General features: G+C 45.5%; 1 protein-coding gene across 47 annotated transcripts in view; it reads right to left on the bottom strand.

The window, feature by feature from the left end:
* PER2 (period circadian regulator 2) overlaps positions 1-11751 on the bottom strand; it is a 74273-nt gene extending 62522 nt beyond the window's left edge. For 11 of the 47 annotated variants that reach the window (XM_043522717.1, XM_043522743.1, XM_037909706.2 and 8 more), the window contains exons 1-2: positions 11302-11373; positions 10580-10655 (exon numbers count right to left, since the gene is read on the bottom strand). The gene's annotated coding sequence lies outside the window, so the exon portion shown is untranslated. Of the gene's footprint in view, positions 1-10579; positions 10764-11301; positions 11386-11587 lie in introns of those variants that run through there. The other 36 variants (XM_043522722.1, XM_043522732.1, XM_037909711.2 and 33 more) reach the window with 18 other exon arrangements.
* Between the last annotated feature and the right edge of the window lie 296 nt (positions 11752-12047).

Here is a 12047-nt window from a genome sequence, read left to right as displayed (position 1 = left end):
TTTTCTTAAACTGTACATGAAGAGTTACTGATTTGTTTTCCTTTGTGAATTTGAAAAAGCCAAAAATGCCTCGCACCTGTTTTAGATCCTAAGTCAACAGGACAGACACAGATTTAAATACATATGTTCGAAAAATCTATTTCTAATGCATTTATGTAATTGCTTACCTGCCAAGATCCAAGTTAAAGAATCTGTATTCCTACAATAAAAATTGAGATCAAACACCCTGAAGCAAGGAAAAAAGTTGCATTTCTTACTCTACCGGTGTTTGAGAAATAGTCAACTCTTGCAAGACACACTCAGAACCTTGAACTAGAGTCTTTGCAAGAGAAAAACTTTTCAGATAACTGTTGAACTGCATTCAGCTAAATAATCCAATGGAGTAAAAGTACACAGTACATACATAATGTTTGGCACCCATTGTGGCCATTACTAGCCCCTTGCTCTGACACACTGCTGTGCATTCACAACTGCAGTAGCTATTCTTGGGAAACATGATCTACGACCATGAAAGAGGAGGTCTCAGCAGAAGCCACTCACTATCAGCATGCTGCTGTCAGGACAGTAGAATGGAAATGTAAAGTTCCTTCAACTATGTTCTGGTGGAACTCAAGGGAGTAGGGGGCCTCAAACCTCAGCAGCTGAGTCCTTGAGTCCAAAACCCACCTCCTGAGTTACCTGTGATCAATCCTGCAGCACCTAATCCAGCTGAAGCAGAGTTTGACTTCCACCTCCCCACAGCACCTAGTTATTCCCACTACTTCACTTCAACCTTTATCATCCAGCAGGACCATGTTCCCTCCCCTAGCCAACAATAAGCAGTGCTTATCCCACTCCTCTTACATAGTTAGCACCATTCTCTTGCTCCTCCTTCACCATCACTGCTCACCTCCACAATAGGTCTGATTATTCAAGGCTTCCCAACACCCTCCAATAGCTCTCTCCCTCCCCCTCTCGAGCCTTCTTATTCCCCTTTAACAATAGGTTTAGATCCTAGTCATCACCTCTACATTCAACATTTTCCTCTGTTCCCTTTTTTCTCTTAGGAATAGCACTGCACAGAGAAGTTTGCCCATGACTAACAAGCTTGTTGCAACCTGTTCACCACGGTCGTTCTTACCGATATGCAAACTATTCAGCTGCATCAGGCACCAGGAAATTTGGGACACCAAACTGCCCCAAATTTCCTGGTGCCCTACGCAGCTGTGTGCTGCTCCAGCAGCCAGCCCGATCCCCACCCCGCCTCTTCCCCAAAGCCCCACCCCTGCTGCATCCCTTCCCCTGAGCTACATCCCAGGGGGCTGCAGCAGGGGTCAGGTGCACCCTACACTTACGGGGCGGCAGGAAGTGGAGCGACCCAGCCCCAGCCTGCTCCACTCCACCGGCTCCCAGCTGAGCCTCCTGTGAGTGCTGGGGGGCGGTTCCCCCCCAAGTCCGAAGGCTGGGAGCCAGGGGAGCAGAGCGGGCTGGGTCACTCCACTTCCCGCCGGCCCATGAGTGCGGGGTTGAGCCCACCCTGCAATCACGAAGCGGCAGGAATTGGAGCAACCCAGGCCCAACCCTCTCTGCTTTGCCATGCGCCAAAACGTCTAGGGCCAGCCCTGCTGTTCACAGGCACACTTCCACAGAGGCCAAAGATAGTCTCCACATACGTCCCATGCTAAGGCCTTGTGTACACTGCCACGTTACAGTGCTGAAACTTGCATCACTCACGGGGGGGGGGGGTTCATACCCCTGAGCGAGAAAGTTTCAGCACTGTAAAGTGGCAGTGTAGACAGTGCACCAGTGCTGGCAGCTATTCCCCTCGCGGAGGTAGTTTTTCCCCCCCCACACACACACACACACACAGTCGCTGGTGCCGCAACTACACAGTCGCTGGTGCTGCGACAGCGCTTTAACATAGGGTACATCTTCACTACCTAAGTTATAGTCCCTTGCCCTCAAACATTAGGCTATATACTTGTAACTCTAAGGTTACTCATTCAGTAGATTTTGTACTTTTCACTATAAACCATTTAAGTCAAAACAGCATTTTTGTTCATTCATTTATTTTTATTCAGGGTAAGGTTATTCATAGATTCCAAGGTGATCATCTAGTATGACCTCCTGTACAACACAGGCCATAGACCTTTCCGGGGGGGCGGGGGGGACGGGACCCTAGAGCTCATCTTTTAGAAAAAAGATCTAATTTTGATTTTAAAATTGTCAGAGAGGAGAATTAATCCACCACAACCCTTGATAAGTTGTTCCAATGGTCAGTGACCCTCATGGTTAAAAATGTATGCCTTATTTCTAATCTGAATTTGTCTAGATTCAACTTCAAGTCATTGGATCATGTTATACATTTCTCTGCTAGACTAAAGTGCTCATTATTAAGTATTTGTTCCCTATGTAGATACTTATAAACTGATCAAGTCACCCCTTAACCTTCTCTTTGTTAAGGTAAATAGACTGAACTCCTTGAGAGTATCACTACAAGGCATGTTTTCTAATCCTTTAATCATTAATCCTCTTCTCTGAACCCTCTCCAATTTATCAATATCCTTCTTGAATTTGGGACACCAGAACTGGACATGGTATTCCAGCAGCAGCCCTAGCAGTTGCAAATACAGAGGTAAAATAACCTCTCTAATCCTACTTATGGATTCCTGCTTATGCATCCAAGGTTGCACATAAGCCCTTTTGGCCACAAGCTGAGAGCTCATGTTCAGCTGATTATTCATTATGACCTCCAAAAAAATTCAGAGTCATTGCTTCCCAGGACAGTGTCCCTCATTGTGTAAATATGGCCTACATTCATTGTTCCTAGGTGCATATATTTGGCCATATTAAAATGCATATTGTTTGTCTGTGCCCAGCTTACTGAGCAATTCAGATCACTCTATATTAGTGACATGTCTTCTTCATAATTTACCACTCCTCCAATTGTGTGTCATCTGGGAACTTTATTAGTCATTAGTTTGTCTTCTTCCAGGCCATTAATAAAATGGTGAAACAGCAGAGGGCTAAGAATGGAATCTGTGACTTCCGCGACCTCTATGACAGAATCGCAGCCTTACGGATAATCATTAGGCCATACCATAAAAGTAAAAGGTACTACCTCAAGCTTGGTTGATGGCAACGTGGAACGCAAACTGAAAAAGTTACAAGCCAATCCTGAGTCTGAAGTGATGGTATGATGGAGGCAAGCATTACCAGATCTTGAAGCCAAGGCTATGGAGGCACTGTTCATTCTCCTCAAGTTTGAGTGGTTAATGACATGACAAATCTGCTGCAACCTTGCTCTGCTGTGGGCTATTGCTTCCCAGTTGCTGGAGGCAATCTGACATGCTTTCAAGTTTGACTTCAGTGTGACTTGATATCATTTGTACTGACTACCATAAAGAATGAGTGCCTTGCTTTAGCTGACCATAAAACATAGCTGTAGGTATTTTCAAGTCAGCCATGTGAACTAGGAGCCCAGACCAGTACAGCTGAGTTTTTATGAGCACATTTGAATGCCAGATAGCTGACTGTGATGAAGGATTTCGATATTGGGATCTTATCCCACCACCTGACCATGCAAACTGACCAAAGATAGCTCATATGGAACAGAACAAGTTTCCTAATGTAGCATCCATTTGTTGTTCATGTCTCACAACCATATAGAAGCATTGCAAGTACAACTGCCTAACAAACATCCAGCTTCGTGCTTATTTTGACACCCATAGCATTCCATACATGGTGTGACAACATTCCAAATGCAGAGCTGCCCCTGGCTGTGCAATGAGTAATCTCATCCTTAACTGCGGCATTCTGACACAGCATACTCCCTAGGCAGAAAAAATTCTCCACAGACCTGAGAAAGCACTGCTGACCTTAACTGGGTAGATGTGTGCATCCCCCAGCACAGGTTGGTAAATTCTTCAGTTGTCTTTAGACTGATTGTGAAACGAATACAATTGACTGCATGAGTGAAATGATCAGTTATAAATTGAATGTCATCAATCAACTGAGCAACCAGCTCGGTCATCAGCAAATAAAAGCTCCTTAAGAAGTAATTCTGCCACTTTTATGCAAGCTCAAGTGTTGCGGATTGAACTGCAGAACTGGATAAATTCCCCTCTGTCAATGGCATGAAATGCATCCATTAGCATAGTTGAAAAAAAATGATGGAAAAAAAGCATGTCAACCAATACACAACCTTGTTCGGTGCCACTGGTGACCAGAAATGAGTCTGATATCTTTCCATTTTCCACAACTCTGGACAGCACCCCCATCAGGTAAAAGGCTGAATGACCAAAAATTAAAAATTAAAATAAGAAAAACACCTTTGCAGGATGCATTTCTAGAGTCCCTCATGATTTACAGAGTCAAAAGCTTTAGCTGAGTCAAAAAAATACCAAACAAGGACCATGGTTTTGCTCTCGGCACTTTTCCTGAAGCTTATGGGCTGTAAAGATCATGTCTACAGTGTCCCATCCAGACGGATATCTTTCTATACTGAAACTTGGGAGAGAATGGGTTCCACAAGATGGGTGTTAATTCTATTCAATATGACCCATGGAAGAATTTTCCCAGCAACACAGAGTAGGGAAATGCCATGGTTTAGGATCAGGAAATGCCTCAGTTTTTGGCTGGGATGAAGATCCCCCTTATTCAGAATGAAGAAATAATGGGAGTAGAAACTCTTGCCCCTGTATTCTTGAAGAATTTTCCACCTAGGAGCTATAGAAAACAAAAAGAAAAGGAGTACTTGTGGCACTTAGAGACTAACAAATTTATTTGAGCATAAGCTTTTGTGAGCTACAGCTCACTTCATCGGATGTTGGAGCTCACGAAAGCTTATGCTCAAATTGGTTAGTCTCTAAGGTGCCACAAGTACTCCTTTTCTTTTTGCGAATACAGACTAACATGGCTGCTACTCTGACACCTGTCATAAAAAAACAAAGAGGCCACTTTTTTGTCAAAAGGCTCTTGTGAGATGGGTTGCAGAAGAAGGAAGATTGGGTGGGGGGGGGCGTCAGGTAGAAGACAAGAAAAAAAAAAATATTCAGCACCCATTTGTTAGTTACAATCTCCACCCCTACCTCCTGGAAGCAGGGGAAACTGGTTTCTGAAAGTTGGCTATGCAAAAGATTCCGAGCTTGAATGCCTGAGGGCATATGCACACCTACAGATCCACAGCAACGCATATTTGAAGAACCACCTGACTTCTCATATTACTAGTAACAAAAGTAATTTAACTACATAAATTGTTAAACCAAAGTGTATAAAGTGCATCCACAATGCCTGCATAAGGATTTTTAGCATGTAAAGGCCACCTGATTCCTGGTGACTGTCTAGACAGTCAATGAATCATGCTACTTAAGTAACCCTTGACACAGTGAGCTCCTGAAACAAAGTGAGTAAATACCGATTTTACAAACTGTATAATTACATATTTAGACTAACTAGTACATGGACTCCATACTGTTGACCCAATCAATGTATTCATCCAGCCCTTATGTCAGTTTAAGAGCACAATGTAGTCAGGCACAATGTCAACAGCCACAGCACTCAAAACAGCTAGCAAGTAACGAAAATGTGTAAGATTAAATGAGCTTACTAAATTTTATTTTTTCAGCGGATTGTGTAAAGAGCTTTACTGTAACCAAAAGAAAATGATTAGTAAAAAAATGCTTTACAAGCTGCAGGACCCCGGGGGAGGGGGAGGAACTGAAATGGATGAGGCTAGGATCTGGAGGAAATAGCCTTAGTTTCTGTGTCTTGACCTACCTCTACACTAGTACGTTTGTCAGTATAACTTATGTCGCTCAGGAATGTGGGGAAAAAAAAAAAATCACCCCTTCGAAGCAACAGAAGTTACACCAACAGAGGTGCCACTGTGAACAGCGCTATGTCAGCAGGAAATGCTCTCCCACCGACATAGCTATGCCACTAGTAGGAGGTGGTTTAATTATGTTGACAGCAGGGCTCTCTCCAATCGGCATAGAGTAGCTACGCAAGCAATTTTACAGCAGCACACTTCCTCGATACAGCTATGTAAATTTGCTTATGTAGACATGGCCTAAGAATGACAAAGAAAAGGTGATAAGAAACCGAAACGATAGAATGGGAAAAGAAACAAAGGGCAAATATAGAAATGATCCTCAGCACTCCCCCACAGAACCCAGTTGGAAATCTTGGTAACCTACAGACACTCAGAATGGATTCATAAAACTTAGAATCAAAACGGAGGCACAAAACTTCAAACATAACAGCTGTTTTGTTACTATGTATCATAAGTGCTAGGTAACCAAGCATTGTCAGTAAAGAAGCTTGTGCCCAGTATTACACAATGCATTAAAGAGAACATGCTGTTCCCTTTTAAAATGGGCAATTATGAGCACAGTGAAACTACTGTCAATTCAAATGAATTACTAATAGACTAAAAAGAAAAGGAGTACTTGTGGCACCTTAGAGACTACCAAATTTATTTGAGCAATAAGCTCTCGTGAGCTACAGCTCACTTCATCGGATGCACTGAGCTGTAGCTCACAAAAGCTCATGTTCGAATAAATTTGTTCGTCTCTAAGGTGCCACAAGTACTCCTTTTCTTTTTACAAAACCAAAGTTTCCCTACTTCAGATCCTGCAAAACCCTGACTCACACCTCAAATAAAAGAGCTTAATGTCATAGAATACATTGGATTTCACAACAGAAGTTCTTAATTCAGTATTGATGGCAATATTTCCTTTCTAGAGTTTAAGACAGAAATGTTTCCATCCAAGTAAATAGCAAACATTGTCAAAAGTACTCAAAGTTTCCAAATGTTACTGTAACCTGCAGCGGTATTCAGTCCTGCACCACTATCATCTCTAGATTTTTACTTATGTATTCTTTTTAAAAAGCTGTACTGCAGTATTTGGGTGGTATTCTGATGTGGTTTCTCATTAACTTCATTTTCTTGCAGATAAAAATAATTCTAGATCTATAGAGAAAACAATAAAGTGGCCTCAAATACCTAAATAAATAAAAATACAGAGTGATGAAAAACTAGTTTACTGATTTCAGCAGAGACAGCCGCTATTCATAAACAGGAGAAATCATACTGAATGGTACATCTGTTTAAAAAGAAAAGATCAAAAATACCTAGCTCCTTAGCACTTACAAAACTGTCTTTAATATATGTTGCATGCATAGTTATAAGCATAGGAATTTTTTTTAAACAATGGCAAACCACTCAAACTGCTCCAACTACTGTAAATGTGTTAGTAGCTCAAGGTCACTTGACATATAGCATTACAACACAATGGTGGTAAAAAAATATGATATAACTAGTAGTGGTAGAACACCCCCACCTTCTCTTTGAAACTAATAAATAATGTTCCTGTGCGGTTCACTTACACTACAAATCCATCTGTGGCAAAGGACCTAGTTACAACACACCGTAAGGCAGACAGCTGTTAGCCATATTCCAGGGATGGCCAAGCTTACCGACCCTCTGAGCCACATACGACAATCATCAGACCTTTGGCCCAGCAAGGGCATGCCTGCCTTGGCTCAGGGCTTCAGTCCAACTCCTGCTGAAGCCCTGAGCCCTGGCAGGTACACGCTGCGAGGCTGAAGCCCTGAGCTATTCTCCCTGCTGGGCAGAAGCCAGAGGTGGCTTATGGGGAACATGTGCGGGTCATGTGCCCCCTAGATTTTTGCCAGGGTTTGCTGGCCCTGCTCCATCACATGGTGCCACTGCCCCCCTCTCCCCACCGCATGCAGCTGCTAGATCCAGCAAACTGGAGAGAGGCAGTAGCAAAGAGCTGGGAGTTGCAGGGAGAACTGCTGCTTTTGCTGTTGCTTCTCAAGGTGGAACTAACATCTGGGAATTGCAGGCAGGGGCTGCTGAGGGTAAGAGGGAAGGTATGCCTGGGAGGGCATAACTCAAGCTGTGTAGAACCTTTAAATTGTGCCCCCCAGCAGGCATCAGTTGTCTCTGGCCGAATCCCCTAATCCCACAACCTCACCCCAGTCTGGTAGGCGGAAAATGGGGGCGGGGGTAGTGGGAGCTCCACGAGCCACATTTTATCTGTAAAAGTGTTGCATGTGGCTCACAAGCCATGGTTTGGCCACACCTGCCATATTCCATAACCAGGCTAAAATCTGTAATGGTGCAGACTCAGGGCCTGAGTGCATAAAATTTAGCACATGTGTAAGTCTTTTCAGGAACAGGACCTTAATTTGACACTGCTATGCCATGTATTAAGCCTTAGTATGGCTACTACACATATAGATAAGGATTTGGATCTCTCAGTGGTTGCCATCTGAGCATTTACTATCATATTAGCATCTTCTGCATTTATTTTCCTCATCCCTGAGAGATGGAAGCCAATTCCCAGAGGTACTAGTAGTATTGAGAAATGTTAACTAAACAGGTATGTCATAAACAGTCTCGATGGCTAAAGGAACACTGACAACTTGAAATCTTGTCAGTTTTAAAAATGTATTTAACAGCCTCAGGTACTACTCCTGACTCCATGCCAAATTTGATTTTAGAATCATTGGTTTGGTTTTTCTTTTTCTTTATGTTCTTTCCTTACTTGCTATATGAAAGTCACTTTTATCGTTTCCCTGTTGTCTGTGTGGGCCTATCTATATACATACACACGTGCACAGAGAGCTGTCAAATGAGCAACATAAAAAACAAAATAACTTTTTCCTCTCAACTTTCAATAATAGTAATCTTGAAACAATAGCAGAAGAAAGAGAAATGTGGTATTTTAGTTGATGGTGTTCACTTTAAATAAACCTTCCATTTTATTCCAGTATTAAAAACATTTTCTATTTCCCTATGTAATCTACTAAATAATGACAATGTAAGTATAATGTAAAGGTGTATGACCATTTTTTATGAAAAATAATCAAGCAATTAAATATGTAAGGTTGTGGAGTTTAGAACTTTACATATCTATTTTACAAAGTCACTTTTCTAGCACAGGTCTTAAGACAATTAAAAAAAATATAGTTCTTTAAAATCCTGCTAATCTAGTCTCTCAGCTGAAAACCGTTATTAAAGTCCCAAATACTCTGTCTTGGTGTCCAAGTTAGAATATACCATAAAGCAGCATTTTTCAAATTTTGGGTCGCTCTGGTCAGCGCCGCCGACTGGGACATTAGAAGTCCCGTTGGCAGTGCTGCCCAGCTAAGGCAGGCTAATGCCTACCTGTTTCGACACTACATTGTGCCCAGGAAGCGGCCAGCAGTGGGTCCGGCTTCTAGGCAGGGGGGCCACGGGGCTCCGCGCGCTGTCCCCACACCGAGCACCGGCTCCGCACTCCCACTGGCCAGGAACTGGGGCGGGGGGGTGGGGGGTGGCGTGGTGCCTGTGGGCGAGAGTCATGGGAAGCTGCTTGCACGCCTCCGCCTAGGAGCCGGACCTGCTGCTGGCTACTTCCGGGGCGCATCAAGGTCTGCATGCCAGGACAGGCAGGAAGCCTGCTTTAGTACCCCCGCTGCAACACTGACCAGGAGCCACCAGAGATAAGTCTGCACCCCAACCCCCTACTGCAGCCCTGAGCCACCCCCAAACCTGGATCCCCCAAACTCATCCCAAGCTCCACCCCAGAGCCTGCACCTAGATCCCTGACCCCCTCCCACACCCCAACCCCCTGCTCCAGCCCAGAACCCCCTCCCACACGCTGAAACCCTCATTACTGGCCCCACGCTGCAGCCCTCACCCCCACACCCCAATCCTCATCCCCAGCCCTGAGCCCCTCATCCCCAGTTCCGTTGGGTCGTGTGCATCAACAATTTTCTTCAACTGGATCCCCAGAAAAAAAGTTTGAAAACCACTGCCATAAAGCCATCTTTTAGAGATCCTGTTGTTGGCAGGACCACATTGTCGCTAAATTCTCTCAAATTATAATTTATTCAATGTATTACTAACTGCCAATTAAACGTTATTAAAAGAAATTAATACCAGTTTTGTCCATATAGTTACATTAAGTGAAGTTTAGCCATTAGTATGGTTTTACAGAGACAGTGTATGTGCATTTAAGGTAAGTAATAACATCTCATAGCTTTGAGACAGTTTGCTTACATGCATAAAAAGCAACATAAAACAAAGCATGTTCTTGCCTCATATATGGTTTATTTAATTCCGTAATGGAGATTCAGCTAGTTAGTACAATCTTTTGTCTCCACATTTTAACAAATAGAATTTAACTTGTGGGCTGCTAAATCTTCAGTGTATGCATGCAAATCTCTATCTAATTTGCATTCTGAATTGCTATTTATCATTCATCTAATATTACGCACATTTAAAAGCATTTATGATCATTAACATATATAAATGCCACCTACAACATACAACTCAGCTACAATATTGTATAATACTCCTATTGGAAAAGCAGAATCCAGTATAACACACTTAACAGGACACAGCAGAGCTTAACAAAGAAAGTCAGCAACAGCTAGATGTTAAGGTCACATTTACCATCAGTTTAAGTGCAAGTGAAGCCCTAAATGTGATTAAACAATGCCTCTGTCCCATCATCCTGCCTCCTAATGCCAGACTCCAAGGATTATAACCACCTGCAGTGCCACAGTCTAGCTGGGAACTCACCTCTCACAGTACAGGGAGGATCTTAGCCTCATTGCAGTGCCAGAGCAATTACTTTCCACTCACCATGGAAGAGGAACTAGATAAGAGCCATACATCAGAGGGAAATAGGGACATTCAGTGCACACCCCTCTGTATAGACAACTAACACCTCCTTATATACACATCTCTACCTCCCTAACACTACCATGCACCCACTGCAAACCCACCTTCCCATTCTCCCCTCATTCACCCAGCCCCCAGCCCAGCTGACCGCATCCTCAATCCGTTTGCCCCCAATCCCGTAAACGGCCCCGCCAGCCTCCTGCACACCCAATCTCATAACCGGCCCCGCCCAGCCCCCAATCCCCTCGCCCCAATCCCATAATCAACCCTGCCTATCCCCCCGGCACCCCAATCTCATAACTGCCCTCACCCATCCCCCCACACCCAAATCCGCTCACCCCCAATTCCATAACCGTCCTCGCCCCGCCCCCCCGGAACCCCAATCCGCTCGCCCCAACTTCCCTCAATCAGCCCCCCCCCACTCAGATACAGGGCAGGGGGCTCCCTGTGCTCGGGGCCGCGCAGCAGCCGACCCCCCGGTCCGTACCGCACCCCCTGACAGGCCCGCCCGCCCGCGCCCCGGCCCGCCTCGCCTCAGGCGCAGAGAACGGGATACTCCCCCTAACTCGTGGGCACGGTTACATAACGGGGGGTGACGGGACCCACCGTCCGTCACTCACCAGGCGCCCCGGCTCCTCACAACGCCACTGACCCAGCAAAGCCCCGACTTCATACACTCAGAAACGTGACTAAGACACCTCCCCGCGCCTCCGATTGGCCGGGGAGGCACCGCCTCTGCATGCGGCAGGGGGGCACCTGCCACCCCATTGGCTCCAGCAGACGTCGTTCATTTTACATAAGCCTCACGTGTGACTCCATGTTTCACTACAAATCAGGCACGGGCGTTTTCGGAGTAACAGCCCCCCATTCTGGAGCGACGGTCTGCCGCAGGGCCAAAATACTCACCCCTCCACTGGGCTCGCCAGCTCCGGGCTCGGCAGGAGACTACACAGCCGTCAGCAACGGCTGACTAGGGTAGCGACTGCATCACGGCTAGAAACGCAGTGAGACTCCGCCCCACCTGACACTGTGGCTGACGTCAACGGGGGCCGCCGAGGGCAGGCGGGACGGAATCGATGCGTGCGTCAGAAGAGACGAGGCTCCGCCTGGGCTGGCCGGAGGGGCGGGGCTCCGTCCCAACGGCTGCCAGGACCGGAGCCGGAAGGCTCCGTTAGTGGCCGACCAGGGCAGGGTCCTTCGCTGCTGGGGGCCTCAGTCTCCCCTCGCCCTGTTTTGGCGGGGGGGTGGGCACTGGGTAGGAGTGGTCCCCGGGGAAAAACCGGCGTAGACGTGACATTTTAACGTATGTCAGACTCTTTATCTTGCAGTCAACCACGAGGTGACCAGCCCTCCCCCCTCCCGGCCA

The sequence above is a fragment of the Chelonia mydas genome, chromosome 9 (genome assembly GCF_015237465.2).
Source record: "Chelonia mydas isolate rCheMyd1 chromosome 9, rCheMyd1.pri.v2, whole genome shotgun sequence".
Classification (NCBI taxonomy): Eukaryota; Metazoa; Chordata; order Testudines; family Cheloniidae; genus Chelonia; species Chelonia mydas.
The sequence above is the reverse complement of the archived record's forward strand: the minus strand, read 5'-3'. Positions and strand labels throughout refer to the sequence as shown.